The sequence below is a fragment of the Heteronotia binoei genome, chromosome 9 (genome assembly GCF_032191835.1).
Source record: "Heteronotia binoei isolate CCM8104 ecotype False Entrance Well chromosome 9, APGP_CSIRO_Hbin_v1, whole genome shotgun sequence".
Classification (NCBI taxonomy): Eukaryota; Metazoa; Chordata; class Lepidosauria; order Squamata; family Gekkonidae; genus Heteronotia; species Heteronotia binoei.
This window is the reverse complement of record NC_083231.1, coordinates 27,588,280-27,609,424: the sequence shown is the minus strand read 5'-3', so window position 1 is coordinate 27,609,424 and position 21,145 is coordinate 27,588,280.

The window sequence follows — 21,145 nt, the reverse complement described above, 5'->3', positions numbered from 1 at the left end:
TTTGGGTTCAGATTCCCAGTTTGCCCGAGAGAGCAGATGGCTGCAGGTTGTCAGTTCTCCCCTGATCACCGATGAGGGATGGCAGGGGGCGGTGGGGTTGCTAGAACCAGGATGGGGGATTCTTGGAGATTTTGGGGTGGAGAGGGACCTCAATAGGCTGCAATGCCATAGGCATCCTTTTTCTCTAGGGGAGATGATCTTTGGAGATGAGCTGTAATTCTGGGGGATCCCCAGGCCCCACCTGGAGGTTGGCATCCATATTTGCCACAACGAATTGCGGTAGAGGGAAAAAAATTGGATTAGTGAAATGAGACTTTTAAACTGGAGTGATGGGGATTATTGCACTGATTGTTATTATTGATGTTTCTTGGGTTCAAGCCTAGGTCTCAAATCACCTTGCTCCAAATTATTAAAACTCAAGATCTGCCACAAAGGGCATGCAGTCTTTATAAAAAAGACAAGGGAATTTTTTTTTTTGGGGGGGGGGGGGTGTTAATGTTCCTTGTTTTGGTTTCTAACTGTTCTGCTTCTGAATTCTGTGTTATGAGGAGAATGCCCATTGATAAAACATCCCACCTCATGTTGTTTGTTTGTGATTTTTACATATATTCTGACATATTAATAAACCGCTGCTCAAAAAGAATCTTAATATAACTGCATCAAGATTGCTTTTTTGCAGTGTTTTCCCAAAGCAGCAATGTGAACCTGAAGGAAGGACACAAATGACCCCCAAGGATCTGAAAGCTGAACCACTGAGAAGTAATAAAAACAAAAGATTATGAAATTGATTTCACATGTATTGATTTTCCAATGGAAACAAGACCAGAGAATCTGGAATTCCAAAAACCAAAAAGAAATGTTCATGCATTTAGAATTATCTCTAGAATGCAGATTGCTGTGGCCCCAGATAATAGTTGGTGAAAAGTGTGACTAGGGGTGTGATTCTTTGTGTGTGTGACTCAGTCCAAATTCTAAATACAGGGACCTGAATCCGGACTATTGTTTTTCAGGAGGGAAGAATTTCCACCTGCAGTGTACAATATTCTCTCCAAAAATACCCCCTGGAATCCAGTTCCTAGACTCCCCTGTCCCCCAACATCAGGATTTCAGAGGGGCATTCTGGGCTTCTTTGGAGAAGGAGCGAGAAAGACATCTTCCACACCAGAAATCCACAGAAATGCTAGTCTGGACTCTGGATCCAAGGCATTTACTTAGATAAATCTAACTGAAACTTTAGTCCCAAACTAGGGTTACACGGTCTCATAAATGAGATGTTAATACCCAACAGGTCTCTTTTCATCTTAGGAGTAAAGTGCAATAGTGTTGTGGGCATTAATAATCACAGCCACCACAAAGGCATTAAAGGTGTTTCCACACTAGTCAAATGTGGCAAAGTGACATCGTTTGTGCGCACCGTTATAATAGAGATTTCAGAGAACATTTGTCATCAGTCCACCATGCTACCATTCTTTCCTCATAATGGTACTGTTTGTTTTTAAAAGTTGATTTGTTGTTATTTACTGATTTATTTATTGCTTTTGTTCAAAGAGAAGCATGATTTCTGTGGTGCGTGGATGGTCTTTGTGCTACTACTTTGCCATGTTCTCAAGATGAAATATATTGGAAAGCATCGTTCTAGTTGTCACCTTTCAAACTGCTTGCCACAACTGCCTTTAAAAAAAAATTGGAACAAGCATACCATGCACCCATTGTTTCCACTGATGCAGTAAACAGAAGGGAAAGTGGATTCATGATCATAACAAGATGGGAAAATCCAGCATAGCGCAGGCAAATGATTTTGAAAGTGAAATATCCACCAGTGTGCAGTCCTCCAGTGAAAAAGAAGAAGACCACAGTTTTATATCCCGCCCTTCTCTCTGAATCAGACTCTCCGACAGGCTCACAATCTCCTTTATCTTCTTCCCCCACAACAGTCACCCTGTGAGGTAGGTGGGGCTGAGAGAGCTCTACAGCAGCTGCCTTTTCAAGGACAACTCTTGCAAGAGCTATGCCTGATCCAAGGCCCTTCCAGCAGGTGCAGGTGGAGGAGTGGGGAATCAAACCCGGTTCTCCGAGATAAGAGTCTGCACACTTAACCACTACACCACATACTGCTAATGCCAGAACAGCAACAACTTGATTGCAGAGAATGGCCCCACTGCGTGCCAAAATTCAGTGTTAGTCCCCAAAGAATGTGGCTGACCACTGGTGGAAATGGAATGCTGTACTTTGGTTCACCTCTCCTTCTTATGATTTTTTAACATGCAGTGTGCTTCTAGCATGGCACCTTAGATATTTTTTACTATACCTATTGAAGCCTGTTGCATGCTGCTGAAACACCTGTGTGTTTTTGTAAGAAAATATTTTATGCCCAGCCCTTTGATGCTTCAGAAAGATCAGCTGACATTTTTTGCTGTTCAGAATCTCCTGTCCTTTGCTAGAGCTTTGTTATTTAATTTTCGGCATTTGTTTTGATAGCTATCTAGATGGAGTATGTGCCAAGCGATTTCTTCTAACAGGCAGATTTTGAGCAGTGTCAAAATCATTTGTGCAATGCAGAATCGGTTCATAGAATCATAGAGTTGGAAGGGACCTCTAGGGTCATCTAGTCCAACCCCCTGCACAATGCAGGAAATTCACAAACACCTCCCCGCTAAATTCACAGGATCTTCATTGCTGTCAGATGGCCATCTAGCCTCTGTTTAAAAACCTCCAAGGAAGGAGAGCCCACCTCCTCCCGAGGAAGCCTGTTCCACTGAGGAATTGCTCTAACAGGAAGTTCTTCCTGATGTTGAGCCAGAAACTCTTTTGAATTAATTTCAACCCATTGGTTCTGGTCCTACCTTCCGGGGCGATGGAAAACAATTCCACACCATCCTCTATATGACAGCCCTTCAAGTACTTGAAGATGGTGATCATATCACCTCTCAGACGTCTCCTCTCCGGGCGAAACATCCCCAGGGGGGATGGGTTTGTGTGCAGTTGGGCACACGGGGTTTAACAAACAGCCGTGTTGTTTCTTTAAAAGAGATAGATGAGAACAAGCTAAAAAGAAATAGAAAGAGTAAATGAATTTCCTTTGAATCTTCATAACCTTATACTAATAGACAATTATGGGACTCATTACTTGTGTAGTAGACATTTGTTGAGTGAGTCATATTGAACTCTTCTTAAACTATATTATATATAAATCGTAATACAAAACAAACACAGATAAGCAGATAGATCAAGACGGGTAGCTGCATTAGTCTGTCTGTAGCAGCAGAAAAGAGTAGAGTCCAGAAGCACCTTAAGGAATAACAAAATTTGTGGTAGGGCAGGAACTTTCATGAGTCACTGCTCACTTCTTCAGATATTGAGTAGCGACTCACAAAAGCTCATACCCTACCACAAATGTTATCAGTTTTTAAGGGGCTACTGGACAGTTAAGAAGAGTCCATGGTTGTATTTATTTATTAAAATATTTCTACCACATGTCTCAAACTGGGTAACAAATCCAAATTTAAAACATACAAAGTACAATAAAATTCTAAATTCCTCTGTTATTTGCCTCTTCCTCCAACCTGCCTCTCTCTTTCTCTCTTCTCATTTCCCCTTCCCTCTTACTAGGGACAAAAAGTTGTGGAGGGTGTATGGCAGGGATGTCAAACATGTGGCCCAGGGGCCGAATTAGGCCCTCAGAGGGCTCCTATCATGCCCCCGAGTAAGTGGCTGTCATCTGCTTCCTTCTCCCTCTCTCTTGCTTCCTTCTACATAACAGCTTGCTTAGTAAGGCTTGCTCGATCGCACAGGAGCTACAGAGCAAAACCTCTATTTACTCCATTGGCTGAGGCTCCTCCCTTGGGGGGGGAAGGCAGAGCTTGTTTTTCAAGGCTCTTTCAATCACACAGCAGAGCTACTGAGCCAAGCCTCTCTTTCTTCCCCCTCCTGGTCCCCTGGGGAGGGAGGGAAGGAAGGAAGGACCCAGAGCTTCCTTGTTCAGTTCTCTGGATCCCATGGGAGAGAGACAAAGAAAGCACCTTTAATATCAACAGATGCTAATGTTTTAAGTTTAAAAAAAAAAAATCTTTAATAGTGTTTGTCCGTATCCTTTGTAAAAGTGTATATCTCTGCTACCTAATCTTAAATAGGTATACACATGGCCTGGCCCAACCTGGCATGGCCTGGCCCAACAAGGCCTCATGTATATCAGATCCGGCCCTCATAACAAATGAGTTTGACACCACGGGGGGCTGTGCATCAGCTGCTTTTAAGAAAGATTACTTAGAATAATACTGATTCCTAGATCATCCCTCCTATGTCCTTGCTTTCTTGGGGCGGCGGGGGGGGGGGGCACTTCTGACAGTCTGCAGTTCTATACATAACAAACACATGAAACAAAGTCCAAGCCTGCCTACAACGTAACAGGACAGTTCCTCAGCTCACCTTGCCTAAGGTGATGTGGATCAGCTAACCGTGGGGCAAAGCTACTAATAGAGAAGGTAGATTTGCTGCTTTGGCAAAAAGCCGCTTCGTTTTAAGCAAGTGTGGAATAAAAAGGAAGAGAAGGAGCCAGGGCTGAAAAGAAATTAACTACAAATGAAAACGACTGCTTTATACTGGGGAAGATCAGTTAGTCAGCAACATAGAAACTTATTGCAGAAGATAGGATCTTCATTATGAGAAGAAAGAAGGGTGCATGCGTATACACACACACACACACACACACAAGCCAGTTGGCTTCTCTAGCAGTCTAATAGCAGGCCTATTTGCTCTTTCCACAAGAAAGACTGACTAATGTTCTGCAGATACGTTAAGATTTTATCACTTCTTAAAGCTTTTGTGGTTCCGCCCCCCTTTCCAATTTTCCTTCTTACATAACACACATATGCAGGGCAAAGGAGCGGTGTTTTCTTCTGCTCAAGGCAGCCCATGTGCCATTTTCATTGCGTTATTTATTTAATGCCTCTCCTGTCTTGCCAAGAACACTTGGGGTAGGTTTTATATACTTAGAAGGCTTGGGTTTTGTGTGTTTTGAAGCATCAGCAAGAAAAAATGCCCCATGTTCTAAGAACTTAAAAATGTTCCCTTAATTTTTTCCCATCCTTTCTCCAAGGAGTTCACGGTGACATGCATGGATCCTTTTTAGGGCTGCCAACTTAGTTGGGCAACACCTGGAGATTTGGGGGAGGAAGCCTCGGATGGGTAAGGTTTGGAGAGGAGAGGAATCTTGGCAGGGTATAATGGCTTAGAGGCCACCCTCCAAAGGAGCCATTTTTTCCCAGGGAAACTGATCACTGTAGTCTGCAGATACGTTGTAATTCCAAGAGATCTCCAGCCCCAGCCTGGAGACTGTCAACTCTAATTGCCTTTCCCAGCTCCATTTTTATCCCCACAACCACCCTCTGAGCTAAATTGTGTTGAGGGACTGATCCATTGGATTAAAGTTTTAGCCCTACAAAAAATGCCAATAATAATGTGGTGCAGTAGTTTAGAAAGCACTGGCATTAGGTACAAATTCAGAATTCATCAGTAATCTAGTGTCATAGTTTGGACTAGAACAGGGATGGCCGAGCTTGCTTAATGTAAGAGCCATATAGAATAAATGTCAGATGTGTGAGAGCCACAAGACATGAATGTCAGAGGAAGGGAGGGAGGAAGGGAGGGAGGAAGGGAGGAAGGAAGGAAGGAAGGAAGGAAGGAAGGAAGGAAGGAAGGAAGGAAGGAAGGAAGGAAACTTTAATTTTAAATGCATTCTCCAAGCTGCACGTTGGCTTGGCTTGGAGAAATTATTGAAAGAGAGAAATGCCTTCTCCAAGTTGATCGATGGGGTGATGGGGGCTTTAAGAGCCACAGAATGTGTGGGAAAGAGCCACACATGGCCCTTGAGCCACAGTTTGGCCACCCCTGGACTAGAAGCATTTGGTCCCCATTTCATGTGGTCCCCAGAGGACAAGCAGTTTCAGTCAAAAACACCAACCCAGAATCAACCAGGTTGTTCTTCCCACATTACTGGGAGTCAGACCTGAGTGCCTAACCTTTGTATACATAGTGAGGGGAGGGGATGTTACAAAGTAGGGTTGCCAGGTCCCCCTGGCCACTGGCAGGGGATGGGGGAAGCACTGCCAGATCCTGGAGGTTTGGTGATGGAGCCTGGGGAAGCCAAGGGACCTCAGTGGGGTACAATTCCAAAGCATCTGTTTTCTCCAAGGGAAATGCTCTCTAGTCTGAAGATGAGCTATAATTCCCGGGGATCTCCAGGTTCTACCTAGAGACTGGCATTTCTCCTACAAAGGTAGTTAGGTAGCTATTAAATACTATTAGAGTTTTTAAGGACATGAGTGATATGCAGTTTTCCATTACTCTCAGTATTTACCCTCTCCTAAAATAAGTACATCATTTCATAGAGCCCCGTGGCACAGAGTGTTAAAACTGCAATACTGCAGTCCTAAGCTCTGCTCATGACCCGAGTTCGATCCCCGGTGGAAGCTGGGTTTTCAGGTAGCCGGCTCGAGGTTGACTCAGCCTTTCATCCTTCCAAGGTCGGTAAAATGAGTATCCAGCTTGCTGGGGGGAAAGTGTAGATGACTGGGGAAAGCAATGGCAAACCACCCCAGAAACAGTCTGCCGTGAAAACGTTGTGAAAGCAACGTCACCCCAGAGTAGGAAACGACTGGTGCTAGCACAGGGGATCTTTCATTCCTTTCCTTTTCCATTTCATAGCTGACCTGAGGATGAACTATATGACACATTAAGTCTGTTTATACATTTTAAAAATGAATTTAGTGCAGGTGGTCAAGAAGTAGCATGCTATCTCAAGATCTATAATAAGATCTGCAAAGGGGGGGGAAATACAGGAGGAGGTTTCAAACAGAGTTTATGCCAAAAAACCAACTCTTCACTGTAGAGGGAACGTATTTGAGGAAGAACTTGCTTCCTGCCAGAAGACATCAAGCAGACATTAAAAGCATTCTCTGTCTCTCCAGATAACTTCATTCGCTCTTTCTAGTCTCTGCACCATAATCACTTCCATATATAAGAGCCTTCTTTGTTACAAGAAAGTATCATAACCTAATCCTAACATAACCAGAACAAAGGGAAAAGGCAAATCTTCTTATGGCAAAAGCCTTCTCATAACTCTTTGCAAAAGCAGGAGCAGAGGGGGGGACATTAATACTGGGGCAATGGAACTTCAACTAGGGCATTGGTGTTGGTGGAGCTATAGTTAGGTTTTAGCCTCGTTTAATTTCTTTAAATTGAAACATATTAGAGATAGGTGAACTCTGATAATTCAGCATTTGAAATAGTCTGTTAAAACTGGGATTTTAAGAAAATTAAGAACATAAGAGAAGCCATGTTGGATCAGGTCAATTGCCCACCCAGTCCAACACTCTGTCTCACACAGTGGCCAAAACCCAGGTGCCACCAGGAGGCCCATCAGTGGGATCAGACTCCAGAAGCCTAGGGCCTAGTAGTGAGGCCCAGAGACATTTCATGGTGATAAAACAATGGAAATATATTTTATTATTCTGGGAATGATATGATTTGAGTTGTGCATCAGCACTGGATTAATTTATATTAGCCCGTTGAGAGTTTTCTGCGAGCAACAGGATGGTGAGGTAAAAGCATTTCCACCATTTATTCCAAAAGATGCACCTTGAAACAGGAGCAAGGATGTTTCATACCAGAGATAATGTAGAAAGAGTTGTGGTTCAGCTTTGTATACTGTTACCAAACACAATCCAGGTTGCTCAGAGCAGCAAGTCACACCACACACCACAGCACAAAACAAAGTCTTTGAGATCAACAACCTGTTTGAATTTCTGCCTGGCTTCACTGATTTTCCTCCCAAAGAGACGCTTCATGCAGTTACTGAAAATCTTCTTTGTACTGACTTTAGTCTGTCAGTCATCTTTCTCTTTCCCCCACCTCATATAAAAGATCTGGAGCAAAGGAATGCTTCAGATGTTCACTTGACATTTTATGTGCACATGACCTTTTTTTGTGCTTCAGAACACTCATGCCTTCTGCACTAAGCTTTCCACATATTCATATTTCAAAATCATTAACCTCACACAGTCTACAGTTCTATGCTATTCTCCCTGCTCCTGAAACTATCCTCTTCTGTTATGAGAAATGCCAGAGCGGGTGATTTTGATACATTATTTAAGACAGACAGTGCTCAATGTAATCAGTGTAAAACAAGAATCGAAACTAGTATACCAAGAGGAACAAGAAAATTGTTAGAAGCTAAAAGATTAGGATTCGAGGACTTGATGGCATGTTTTCCCTGCGTTTTTCCCTGAGGTTGAGTGAAAGACAAGTTCTGCAAACCCCATGTTCTTCCCAGGTATATGGAGGTTTAATTTTGATTGGAACCATGGTGCATGAGGAAACAGAGACTAGATTTTTGCCCTGTGCCATTTCCTAGCCTCAAAAGGCCAGGAGGTTTTGTACCCTGCCCTTCACTACCCAAAGGAGACTTGGAGCAGTTTACAATTACCTTCCCTTCTTCTCCCCATAAAAGACACTCTGTGAGGTAGATGGGGCTGAGAGAGTTCTGAGAGAACCATGACTGACCCAAGGATACCCAGCTGGCTGCATGTGGAGAAATGAGGAATCACATCTGGTTCTCCAGATTAAAGTCTGCCATTCTTAACCACTACACCAAGATGGCTCTCAGATTGGAGTTTGCATGTTGGTTCTCCTACTGAAGCAACTAGTAGTCTCCTAAGGCTATTTAAAATGTGTAAAATAGCTCAAGGGGGAGGTCTGCTGTAAACACCTCTTCCCTGCATGTAGGTGTCCTGTGAGTGTCAATGTTTTGTCATTTAAGGAGAGGCAGCACATGGTGTAGTTTGACCGCAATGGTCTCTACCACAGCCTTCTACTGACAAACGGAACCAAAGCGGCCTTCTAAATGCAGCTATTTCATATGATACATGAGGTGAGCAGGGATGAAAAAAATAACTTTTTAATCACAACTAGGAATAGGAGACAGAAGAAAATTCAGTGAAGAGGCTTAAAGCTATTTACAATTAACATACAGCTTTTGCTGTGCTCATTAAGGGATAATGTTTTGGTTGTGAACTGCTGGGTGTGCAGAACACTTATCTGTCAAGGTTTATTTCTGAGGTGAGTATTGGCCTTCCCTTAACCTCTGGATTCTTGCAGTGTAAACATAAGCTTCTCTCAGAAACCACAATTGTTTTTAGCAGGTTTCCCTCAGAAACTGAGCCCTGGTACAGAATGATACAGCAACTGCTAGTGAGGCATCAGTCTGGGAGATGAGGCAGAATGGGGAAGCACAGGTGGCAAGAAGACAGGCAGGAAGAGCACACAGGTGAAGAGCAAAATGGCACCAGAGCAGAGGGAGAGAAAATGAGGGTTGGTAGGAGAAGCAAAGGGGGGGGGAAGGTGAGGGAAAGAGATCCCCCTCCCCAGCATCCTTGGGGTGCTGTAGATTCTAAACAATGACTTTGAACACCCCCCACCCCAAAATCCCTTTGTTTATTTTTCCTCTGCTGAGTCTGCATATACTCTTCCATCTGAATCATATTTTGTGACGCCTGACACATATTTGTTTATGGCTTAAAATTCTAATGAAATCTGCTCAGCTGCTGCAACGCTGAAAAAAGTTCCAGCAGCTCCACAGGCTGGGCATTTGTAGTCATAATTCAAGTCAAGAACTTTCCTTTGAAGTTTTAACCCCTGTTCTGTGAACAGATTACATGTAGTTGAAATCATATTTCATTTGTGTTCCACTCACCCTGCTAATCATATAAACACAGTTTGAGCTGGAAGCTGCAGGCCATGACAGCTTCTGTGATCTGCTAAATCCATTTTGGAGTCGGAGGTGATTACAAACACCTATACCGTTTTCGCACACAGCTTACCTCGCAGTCACAATCCTGTTCCCTCCGCAGCGTCCAGTTGGATTTCCCACCATCTGCACCGAAGTTACAGGAAGTGCCGCAGCTTCTGCGTAGCAAACGTAAACCGCTAAAACCCAGTTTAGAGTGTTTGTAGCAGCAGAAAAGAGCAAGAGTCCAGTAGTACCTTAAAAACTAACAAAATCTGTGACAACGTATCAGGGCCAGATCTAGGGGGAGCAGAGGGGGGTGCTTGCCCCGAGCGTCGACAGAGGGGGGACACCAAATTGGGTATGAAGTCCATTGTATTCTATGGGACCATAAGATAGAATGGCCCATAAGGCGGCATCATTTTTTAATTTTGCCCCCCCCCCTCAAAAACATGTAGATCCGGTCCTGCAATGTATGAGCTTTCATGAGTCACTGCTCATGAGATCTGCGGAATTAACTCATTTTCTAATCACAACTGCAAGATTAGTAATAGCCTCTCATTGGGTTGACAAATATATACCCACCATTGAAGCATGGCAACAAAACGCCTGGGAAACATTCATATTATGCAAGATAGCTTATAACGCTTATGACATTACATATGGCCAATATGAACATCACATAATATCTGTGTGGTACCCTTTAGCCACATGCTTTACCGAGAATGGTGTTATCCCGAATAATCAATATTATAGGAAGTTAATATATTTTTGACATTCAGTATATCATCATGTTTTATGTAAGTCAGGATGGCAATTTGTTTTGGATGTGTAAAGCAAATATAAGTTTTGTATGCTCTATCTATTGTCTAACTATGTAATGAATGTAAAGTACATTTGAAGTATCAATAAAATTGTTTTATTTGTAAAAAAAATAAATGAGTCACTGCTCACTTTTTGAGTGGTGATTCACAAAAGCCACAAATTTTGTTAGTCTTTAGTAGGGTTGCTCAGTCCTACTCAAGAAATATCTGGGGACTTTGGGGGGCGGAACCAGGTGACTGTGGGGGAGGAGCCAGGAGCAAGGGTATGACAAGCATGATTGAATTCTGAAGAGAGTTCTGGCAATCACATTTAAAGGGACCATACACCTTTTAAATGCCTTCCCTCCATTTGGAAATAATGAAGGATAAGGGCACATTCTTTGGGGGCTCATAGAATTGGACCCCCTGTTTTAATCTTTTTGAAACTTGGAGTGTTTTTGAGGAGAGGCACTGGATGCCATGCTCAAAAAAACCAGCTCCCCCAGATACTAACAGATCAATTCTCCATTATACCCTATGGAAATTGGTCTCCATAAGAAATAGTGGAGTGCCCATCAGACATCCCCCCCCCTCTGCTTTCTGATAACCCTGAAGCAGAGGGAGGCCATCCAAACCAAGGATCCCCTGCCCCGACCTGAGGTTTGGCAACTCTAGTAAAGTGCCACCAGAGTCTTGCTCTTTTCTATTATTTCAGGCAATTACTTGCTCATAATACGGAAGCTTACAGATCAAAAATATTCCGCATTCTTGATTTAAAAATGTGAAAGTGAAGCAACCCGCAGCACCTAGCCCAAGAGTAACAAGCCAAGCTTTAATGGGATTAAGCAGCAGACACAGTAATTAGGCCCAGGGAAGCTGCGAACTGCATTGTGTGTCAAGCATGTTTGGGTTCCATAAGTCCTTCAAATAATTGTGATGAAATTGTCCCTGGGAGAGGGACGGGAGAGACATGAGTCATACAATCTCCTATAGCTTGAAAAGTGTACGGAGTTTCAGGGGGAGGGGAGAAAAAAGCATACCCAAAAATAGAAGTAAAAGAATCCCTGCTTCTGGAGGAATTACAGATTCCAAGTACCAAAAACACAAAGGTTGGAATGCCAGGTCATCTCTGCAGAGAGTGAAGTGTGAAAGCGCATTTTGTCTGGAATGTAAATCTAGATATTCCCAACCGAGCTTTAAGGAATTCAAAATGTATTTCCCATTTGACATGGTTTTGCAGCCTTCCCCTTTATCATAATGTTCATCGTTTTTTAATAAGGACTCAGAGACGACTTGCACAGTGCTGACAATAGAATGAGCTCCAGTCATTACGATGCATGGATTTCAACAAGCGCTCCCGTCCTTTCCTTTGAATGTCATCCTGGGTGGAATAGCTGAGAGGGCACTTTTTGTTACATGGCTTTGTGATCCAAATGGTATAGATGCAAAAATAAAGCTCTTCATTTTAACATGCGGCTAGAGTCACTTTATTTTAACAAATGACCTGATGTTGCAATGAGTAGCCACAGTAATGAATTAATTTGGGCTGCAGTATTGGACCCAGTAACATCCTCTGAGACCCACTGAAGTGATTCACCATTATTGGATAAACTCAGGGGTGGTGTTGTGTCTGGCGTTCGTCCCGGAAAGTACAGCACAGTGCACCTGTGGGCGGTGCCTGGAAGGGACGAACGCAGCCCGCCTATGACGATCAGTAGCAGGAAGTTTAACCGGCCAGGTTTGGACCTGACCAGGAAGAAGGTTGTTCCGGGAAATGTATATAACGGGGGACCTAGACCCGCCATGTTGTCTTTGTGATGTACTCGCTAATAAAGCATGTTGCCATCTGAATGTCTCCAACCTCAGTACATTACACTGGCAACGAAGGTGGGATACCGGTAAGCAGAGAGCAGCCTACAGCCTACAGCGCCCCGAGCTCTAGTGCTTCCATGGCCAAGGCCATGGCTACTGCTCCCGGACAAACCCTACTGGCATTTGACGTCACCCGGTCCAATTTATGGGAATCATGGGTGGACCAAATCAACTACTATATAGAGCTGCACAAAAGAAGGCGCTCCTCCTGAGCTTGTGTGGGATGGAGACCATCCAGCTGATCACTCATCACGCCAATCACCCTCGCGAGGGCCACCTATGATCAACTGGTCAAGGCAATGATGAACCACATGGCGCCACAGCCATCCCGTCTCACACGCAGGCACGCGTTCTACACGAGACAGCAGAGACAAGCTGAGTCCACCGCCGAGTATCTTGCAGAGCTCCGTGGATTAGCCCTGAGATGCAATTTCACGGGGGACCTGAAAGAGATCCTGCTGGACCGATTCGCAGTTGGCTTCCGGGAGGAGAAAATGCGCCGAAGGTTGCTAGCATACAAGGACAAAGACATTGACCTCGCGAAAGCGCTCCAACAGGCTACCACCTTTGAACAGACACACACTAGCCCTTCCATGAACCAGGCTACCACTGCCTCGATGTCGGACAGTTCCGATGAAGAAGGGGCACACCAGCTTTGCTGCCAGCCATGCAGCGGGCTGAAAACACCAAGCCAACCCCGGGCAGCGGAGAAGCCAAGCACCAAGTGTGCCAGCTGTGGGAACCCACACGAGTGCAGAGACTGCCCCTGCCGTAACACAGACTGCAGAAGCTGCGGAAAAGTGGGCCACATCGCCCAAACTTGCAGGGCCAGAACCAACAGCAGGCCTCAGTCTGCACACCACGGCAGACACGCACACGACGGCCGCAAACAGCATCCAGGTAATGAACTTGTCCCAGGACACCCCCGACAAGGTCAAAGTGCAGGTCTTGATCGAGCGGGGTCCCTGCCTGATGGAATTGGACACGGGATCCTCCATCTCCATTATTTCGGAGGAGACCCTCAGTAAACTCTGCCCCCACAACCGGCTGGCCCTGCAGCCCGTGGAGTTCATATTGCGGGACTATCAAAAGAATTCAGTGCAGATCATGGGGTGCGCCAGAGTTAGGGTGGCGTTTAAAAATTTTAAAAGAGCCCTGGACACACTTGTGGTAAAGCGCCGGCTCACCACCCTATTGGGATTGGCTTGGTTTAAGTACTGGGCATCAAAATTATAGGGGCGGACCACATACAGGCTCACAATTTCGACCAAGTGTGCCGGAAGTTCCCAGAAGTATTCGATGGGGCTCTGGGAACATACAAGGGGCTACCTATTGTGTTGCAGCTGGACCTCACGGTTAGGCCCTTAAGGTTGAAGGCTTGGTGGGTTCCGTTTGCACTTAAGCCAAAAATCAAAGCTGAACTGGACTGCCTCGTGGCCCAGGGGGTGCTAGAGCCCGTCTCCCACACCACTTGGGAAACCCCCATAGTCACCCCAGTCGAACGGGACGTGCGCATCTATGCAGACTACAAATGCACAATTAATAAAGCACTACAGGACCACCCATACCCCGTCCCGGTGGTCAGCCATGTCCTCGACTCCCTGGCCGGTTCAAAGATTTTCGGGAAGTTGGATTTGATCCAAGCATACCAACAACTTCCGGTGGATGAGCAAACGGCTAAGGCCCAGACCATGGTTATGCACCGGGGTGCTTTCAAGGTGCGGAGGCTACAATTTGGGGTCAGCGTGGCTCTGGGAATTTTCCAAAGCTTAATGGACTCTCTCCTTAAAGGGATTTCCGGAGTACAACCCTTTTTTGATGACGTTTTGATAGCGGCACCCGATGCCAACGAGTTCCACCACCACCTTCGAGAGGTGCTCTGCCATTTCCAGAATGCTGGTCTCAAGGTGAAGTGGGAGAAGTGCTTGCTTGGGGTGCCAAGGGTGGAGTTCCTGGGGTTTGCGGTGGACACCACAGGAATTCACCCAACAGCCGACAAGATCAGGGCAATAGTACAGGCCCCAGCCCTCACGTGCAAGGCAGAGCTACAAAGTTTTGGGGGGCTCCTGAACTTTTACCACTGATTCTTACCACACAAAGCAGCCCTGGCCGAACCCCTACACAGACTCCTAGATAAGGGCACCCCATGGGTCTGGAGAAAAAAGCAGGCCCCGGCCTTCCAGGCAGTCAAGGACAACTTGGTTTCAAATGAGGTACTCCACCATTTTGACGAGTCCCTCCCCGTGATTTTAGCATGCGATGCTTCCCCTTACGGAGTGGGCGCCGTCCTGGGCCACCAACTCCCAGATGGGAGAGAGGTCCCCGTGGTTTATTACTATCGTACTTTGACCCAGGCTGAGCGCAACTATGCCCAAATAGATAAGGAGTCATTGGCAATCGTGGCGGGCGTATACAAATTCAATGACTACCTGTATGGTAGGCATTTCACGATTGCCACAAGCCATTGCTAGGCCTACTTGCCGCAGACCGCCAGACACCGCAGATCCTGTCACAACGGGTCCTGCGGTGAAACGAGTTCCTTAACTCACACGCCTACAAGCTCATCTACCGCCCTGGTAAGGCAATGGACCATGCAGATGCCCTCAGCCGCCTTCCGCTACCGGAGATGGACCCAGATCCAGCCCCAGCCCACCACGTGATGCTCCTGGAGTCACTACTGGAGCGGCCCCTCCATGCAGCAGAGGTAGCCAGGTCCACGGGCAAAGACCGCATCCTTGCACGCATTGCGGACTGAGTGGGGAGGGGTTGGCCAATTCAGACTGTTTGCTTCCCGCCAGGAAGAACTTTCCTTACACAAAGGGTGTATTCTTTGGGGCAGCAGGGTGGTGGTCCCTCCCCCACTCCAGAAGCAAGTGCTCGAAGCCTTGCATAAGACGCACCCAGAGATAGTGTATATGAAAGCTCTGGCGCAGAGCTATGTATGGTGGCCGGGAATGGATGAAGAGATAGAGGGGTGGGTTAGGAGGTGCCTGCCCTGGCAAGAGTTCCAGCCAAATCTGCCCGGCGCCCCCGTTCACCACTGGGAATCCAATTGGGTGCCGTGGTCCCGGCTACACTTAGACTTTGCAGGGCCATACCAGGGGCAAATATTCTTTATCTTGGTGGATGCTTATATGAAGTGGCTGGAGGTCATCCCAGTTGCTTCCAACTCCACCGCAGCGTCAGTCAGAGCCTTACGGAGGGTTTTTTGCACTCACGGAATCCTGGACACCGTAGTGACAGACAACAGCACCACGTTTACCTCCCGGGAGTTCCAGGAATTCCTAAATAGGTACCTCATCCACCACATACGGTCCGCTCCCTTTCACCGGCCACTAACGGCCAAGCAGAGCGCATGGTTCACACAACCAAGGAGGCCCTGGATTGCATAGTCCGAGGGGATTGGGATCACCGACTGTCCACCTTCCTGTTTGGGAACAGGATCAACCCCAACCCGGCTACAGGCATAAGCCCTGCCGAGTTACTCATGGGCAGGCGGTTAACCACCCGGCTCGATAGGTTACACCCCAACCGGGCCCCGGACCTTCGCACCTCCCCCGAGACCAGGGAGGCCACTAGGGAGTTCTTTCCAGGGGATCCGGTCTATGCCAAGAACTTTGTAGGAGAACAGGAGTGGATATCAGCTCGGGTGCTGTGGCTCACCGGGTTTCGCTCATACGAGGTCTTGTCGGAAGGGGGGCAACTCCTCTGCAGACACATAGACCAACTCCGCTGCCGCACCCTGCCGGAGAAACCGGCAGGGTCAGGGGGAGTGGGGAACAGGGAGAGCATAGAGCCACTGCAAGAAGCAACCCTGCCGAGCTTGCCAGGTTCGCTGGCAGAGGAGCAGTACAGGGCGGGGGAGATACCTCTGCAGGCTCGAGACAACGGTCTGCCGACCATGGCTCAAAGTGAGGAACCAGCGGTTACAGAACCCCAGGCAGCAGCCCCAGCTCCCAAGATCAAACCTCGGCAGTCACTCAGAGAGCGGCAGCCGCCCACTCATTTGAAAGACTATGTATCTTGAACTAGGGGGGGAGGAGTGTTGTGTCTGGCGTTCATCCCAGAAAGTACAACACAGCACACCTGTGGGCGGTGCCTGGAAGGGACAAACGCAGCTCGCCTGTGACGATCAGCAACAAGAAGTTTAACTGGCCAGGATTGGACCTGACCAAGAAGAAGGTTGTTCCAGGAAATGTATATAACAGGGGACCAGGCCCTGGCATGTTGTCTTTGTGATGTACTTGCTAATAAAGCATCTGAACGTCTCCAACCTCAGTACATTACAGGTGGAATTCTATCAGGAGCTCCTTTGCATATTAGGCCACACACCCCTGTTGTAGCCAATCCTCCAAGAGCTTACAAGGGTCTTTTTTGTAAGCTCTTGGAGGATTGGCTACATCAGGGGTGTGTGGCCTAATATGCAAAGGAGCTCCTGATAGAATTCCACCCCTGGATAAACGCATAAGCAAGTTTCAACTCTGAGATGTATGGCAGGCTGTCTGAGGGAAGGAAACCCAGCATCTGTATCTTCATGCATTCTGAGAAAGGTCGGCTGCTGGCAGCCATGATCCTCCTGACACCAGCCTAGCCAACATGGTGAAGGGAGAGTTAAAATTAATGTTACAACAAAACCACTAGGATTAATAACAAAATGGGGGGAATGTTTTTAAAAGGCTTAATATGGAAACAAACAAAGCCTGTGCACGTTCTTATAAACCATCAAGCTGGATTCATATCCATAAGGTACCTAGACAGGTAAGGTTACCTGCCCCCCTGACCACTGGTGGGAGGCAGGGTTGTCAGTTCCAGGTAGAGGTGCCAGACTCCAGGTGGGGCCTGGAGATCTCCTGCTTTTACAACTGATCTCCAGCTGGCAGAAATCAGCTCCCCTGGAGGAAATGGTTGCTTTGAAGGTTGGACTCTATGTTACTACCATGCTGAGGCCCCTCCCCTTCCCAAACCCCGCCCTCTCCTGGACCCACCCTCAAAGTCCCCAGGTATTGTTCAACACAGTCCTGGTAAGCCTAATTCCAGGTTGGGAAACTCCTGGAAATTTGGGGATAGAGCCTGGGGGAGGACAGGGACCTCAGTGCAGAGCTGTACAGTACCATCTAGCTCAGCCTCCAAAGCCTCCATTTTCTCCAGATCTCTGTAGTCTGTGGAGGAGCTGTAATTCCAAGGGATCCCCAGGTCTCACCTGGAGGCTGGCATCCCTAAGGGCAGGAAGGCACCACAGATCAGCAACTCTGTACTGCACCCTAACAATGATGCAAAACTTTGGGGGTGACAGGTACCATTTCCAGAGGAAGAACTGACCTCTGTCCCCCAACCCCCCAGTTAATCCGCAAACTATTATGGAACTTTTCCACATGGGTCGTTTGTTCTGGGTTCTGTACTGTTTTCCCCTGCTTCCCCATAGCACTGAGGTGCATTCACACATCTCCCAGGCAATGGTTCCCTCTAAACTGAGTTTAGTGTGAACTAGCTGACAGTTTTTTAGCCTCTGGCTCACTCATTTTTGTCATTTGAGGAAATATGGCCCCAGAGCGAACTAATTTATGCAGTAGCTCACAACTTTAATGCCAGTAGTTCCCAAAGCAGAATTCTTGCTCACAAGACTCCACAGCTTAGAGGGAGTGTTGCTCACGGGTTTTCTCCATCTCTGCTGCAAAGTCTTTGGAACAATGACAGCAAAGCCCTGAACAAAAGACCATCCCTGTTCACCAGGGCTTTTTTTGAGCAAGAAAGCCAGGAACACAGTTCCCGCTGGCTTGATGTCAGGGGGTGTGGCCTAATATGCAAATGAGTTCCTGCTGGGCTTTTTACTGCTGCTCACTATAGCAAAGGACACATGGCACAAGAGAGAGATATATGCCCCAATATGAACAGGACTGCTTGCCAGCCTACGTCAGCAATGTCCTGCGGGCCAGACTGGACAATTGTAGGCCCAGTTGCTAGCACAATCCAGCCTTTTGGGACTTCAGGAATCTTTTATTAGACTTGGTGACCAAAGTAACAGCATCTAAGATTCAGTATCCATAGACATAGACATAATACAAGATGCTTTGTGTGCAGTTTTGAAGCATCTGTGAACAAGCGTACAAACAGTGGGAGTTGTATTTAACATCCATAAGATTCACCTTTTGAACAGCTTGCAGTTTATTTGGGGTGTCGCTTTGTGAAGATGCAGAGCTGGTTGGGGAAATGGGTTTATTGAATGTACCTTCCTTTCAAAAGAGTCTTTAGAACTGCTTGAGGCTTGCTAATGAGCTTGCTGTGAGGTTTGCAGTATCCTAAAATAAGCATAGTAGCAAAAAAGAATTAAAGATGCTAGGGAATGGCTGACTATACCTTTGATTTCCAAAATATTTGAATCTATAGAAGGCAACTTTTGATGCTTTTGGCTCCCTTGTCCATAGCCCCCCCCTTCAGATGATAAATTATGAGAGTTTATAGGGAAAGAGTTATCTAAAGATCTGAGATCTGTGTGGCATTTGACATTAATAAATTTTAAATGGATTAGTGTACTATTTTTTAATGACCAAGGATATTTTAATCCAGGCTGGGCAGGGCAGAGGGGAACAGACAAATGTCTGCTCTGATTTTCAGGTGAGCTACCATATTAAATTACAGTTAATATGTAAATAGCAAATAGAAATCTGATAAGATTATACAGGAGGAATTGGTATAATATCAGAACAATTCCAATTATGATGCTCCTTTCTGTGCCAACAAAATTTATTTGCTTGCTGAGCTGGCAAGACCAAAACATTGCACACACATCACACACCCCAGATAACTTCTCTGTAGTTTTACTGAATGATCTGGGGGTACAACTTCTGCCTGGAAATAATGGGATGATCAATGGAGGGAGGTTTAGCTCAGACAACACTTATGAGCTAGCAAATTCGACTACAGCTGACTCACAACTTCAAAAGTCAGCCAGCCTCTTGGCACCGTAAATGGCTGAGACAACATAAAACTGATAATTGGTTTTCAAAAGAATAAGTTCAAATTGGTTTGCATTAATATTACAAGAAGCCTCACACAGGACATGAAAAGGCAGTTGGGAGTGCTCCCTTGCTTTCATCTGAATGGTAGCTGCTCTTTCAGCTGTTTTTGCTTACATACCTTTTGGCCTTTGGGGGCGGGGGAGGGGGTGGAAACAGTCTAGGGTTTGTGTTCTGTTCTCACACACCCGAGGAAAAGAATCCAAGTTACATTTTGTTCTGCATTGTGCTCCTAGGCCAACTGAAAGTACACATGGTCTCTCACTCATAAGGAAGAGGATGGAGACTCTCTAATCCTAAAATGAGAGGCCAGAATTCACAGAGATATCATAAAAGAATCCATCACTGTAATGTGATGTGCTGTTAACAGCTTAGGATAATTACAGTATTGTTCAGGGATCAGGTAGTCCTAGGTAATTTTGACTAGTGTTTCATAGGCCCTCACAAAATTCTATTGCATTGCCTATTCGGTGCTGTGTTCTAACACCAAAATCCTGTTTTTAGTTATATTAAGTAATCATAGAGTATATTTTTAGATCTCCTGGCAAAATTCACAGCCAAAGGTCTCTGGTGTTTCGCCTTGTGAAGCTGCCCCGCTTTGGAACAAGCTGTTCTTCATTCTGCTGGGATGGTTCCAAATGAAGAAATTTATATATTTATCAAGTATAGTATATTTATCAAGCCCTGTTTTCTAAAAGACAAAAGTTGAAGAAACTTCCACTTCCTAATGTGTTTGGCTTTTCCTGTAGTTTATGGAAGTGTTTTGGGTTGTATTTGGAAAGAGCCGCCAGACTCTGGATGCCTACCAAATGAAACCCATTTATGGAGAGCAGAAAGCTTAAACTGCCAATGGCTTTAGGGCTCCAAGTAAGATTATTCTCAGTCTGTATGGGGTATCTACAGGTCTTGCTAACTCATGTGCTCCCCTGATCATTTTTAAAAGCAATTAAATAGACAAGTAATAAATAAGCAGACCAAAGCAGGATTTTCTTTTTAAAATATGCCGGTTTTTATTTTGTTGCTTTGTACTTCATACTTTTATGCTTCCCAATGATCTGTAGAACCAATGCTTTTACAACAGACTGCTTCTGAAGGATATATTCTCCCAAACGTTGTTCCCCCTTGCTCCACTGGAATCTTTTTGGGCTCTTGCTAGAAACCAAAATGGAACCCCTCACCAAAGAAGAGGAAAAGAGAAAGGAAGAAATTGGATTTATACACCACCATTCACTTGGAGTCTCTGAGCAGTTTACAATCCCTTTCCCCTCCCCACAACAGACACCCTATGAAGTAGGTGGGGCTGAGAGAGCTTAGAGAACCGCTCTTGAGAGGAACAGCTCTTTCAAGAACTTTGACTGACTCCAGGTCACCCAGCTGGCTGCATGTGAAGGAGAGGGGAATCAAACCCAGTTCTCCATCTCCAGATTAGAGTCTGCTACTCTAAATCATTACACTAAACTGGCCTGGGTTGCTTGTGCAACGTGTACCACATTTAGCTCCCTTGGCATGTATTGTGGGCTATGAAGGGTTCATTCCATCTCCAAAGTGCTTTCTCTCCACCCTGCTTGCTTAAATGAGGGCCAAAACAGACATGATGTAGGAGATCCTCTAAATCAGAGCACCTGATAAAGCTGTAGTTGTTCATATCAGCAGTGCTAGGAGAAGACTGGATATTC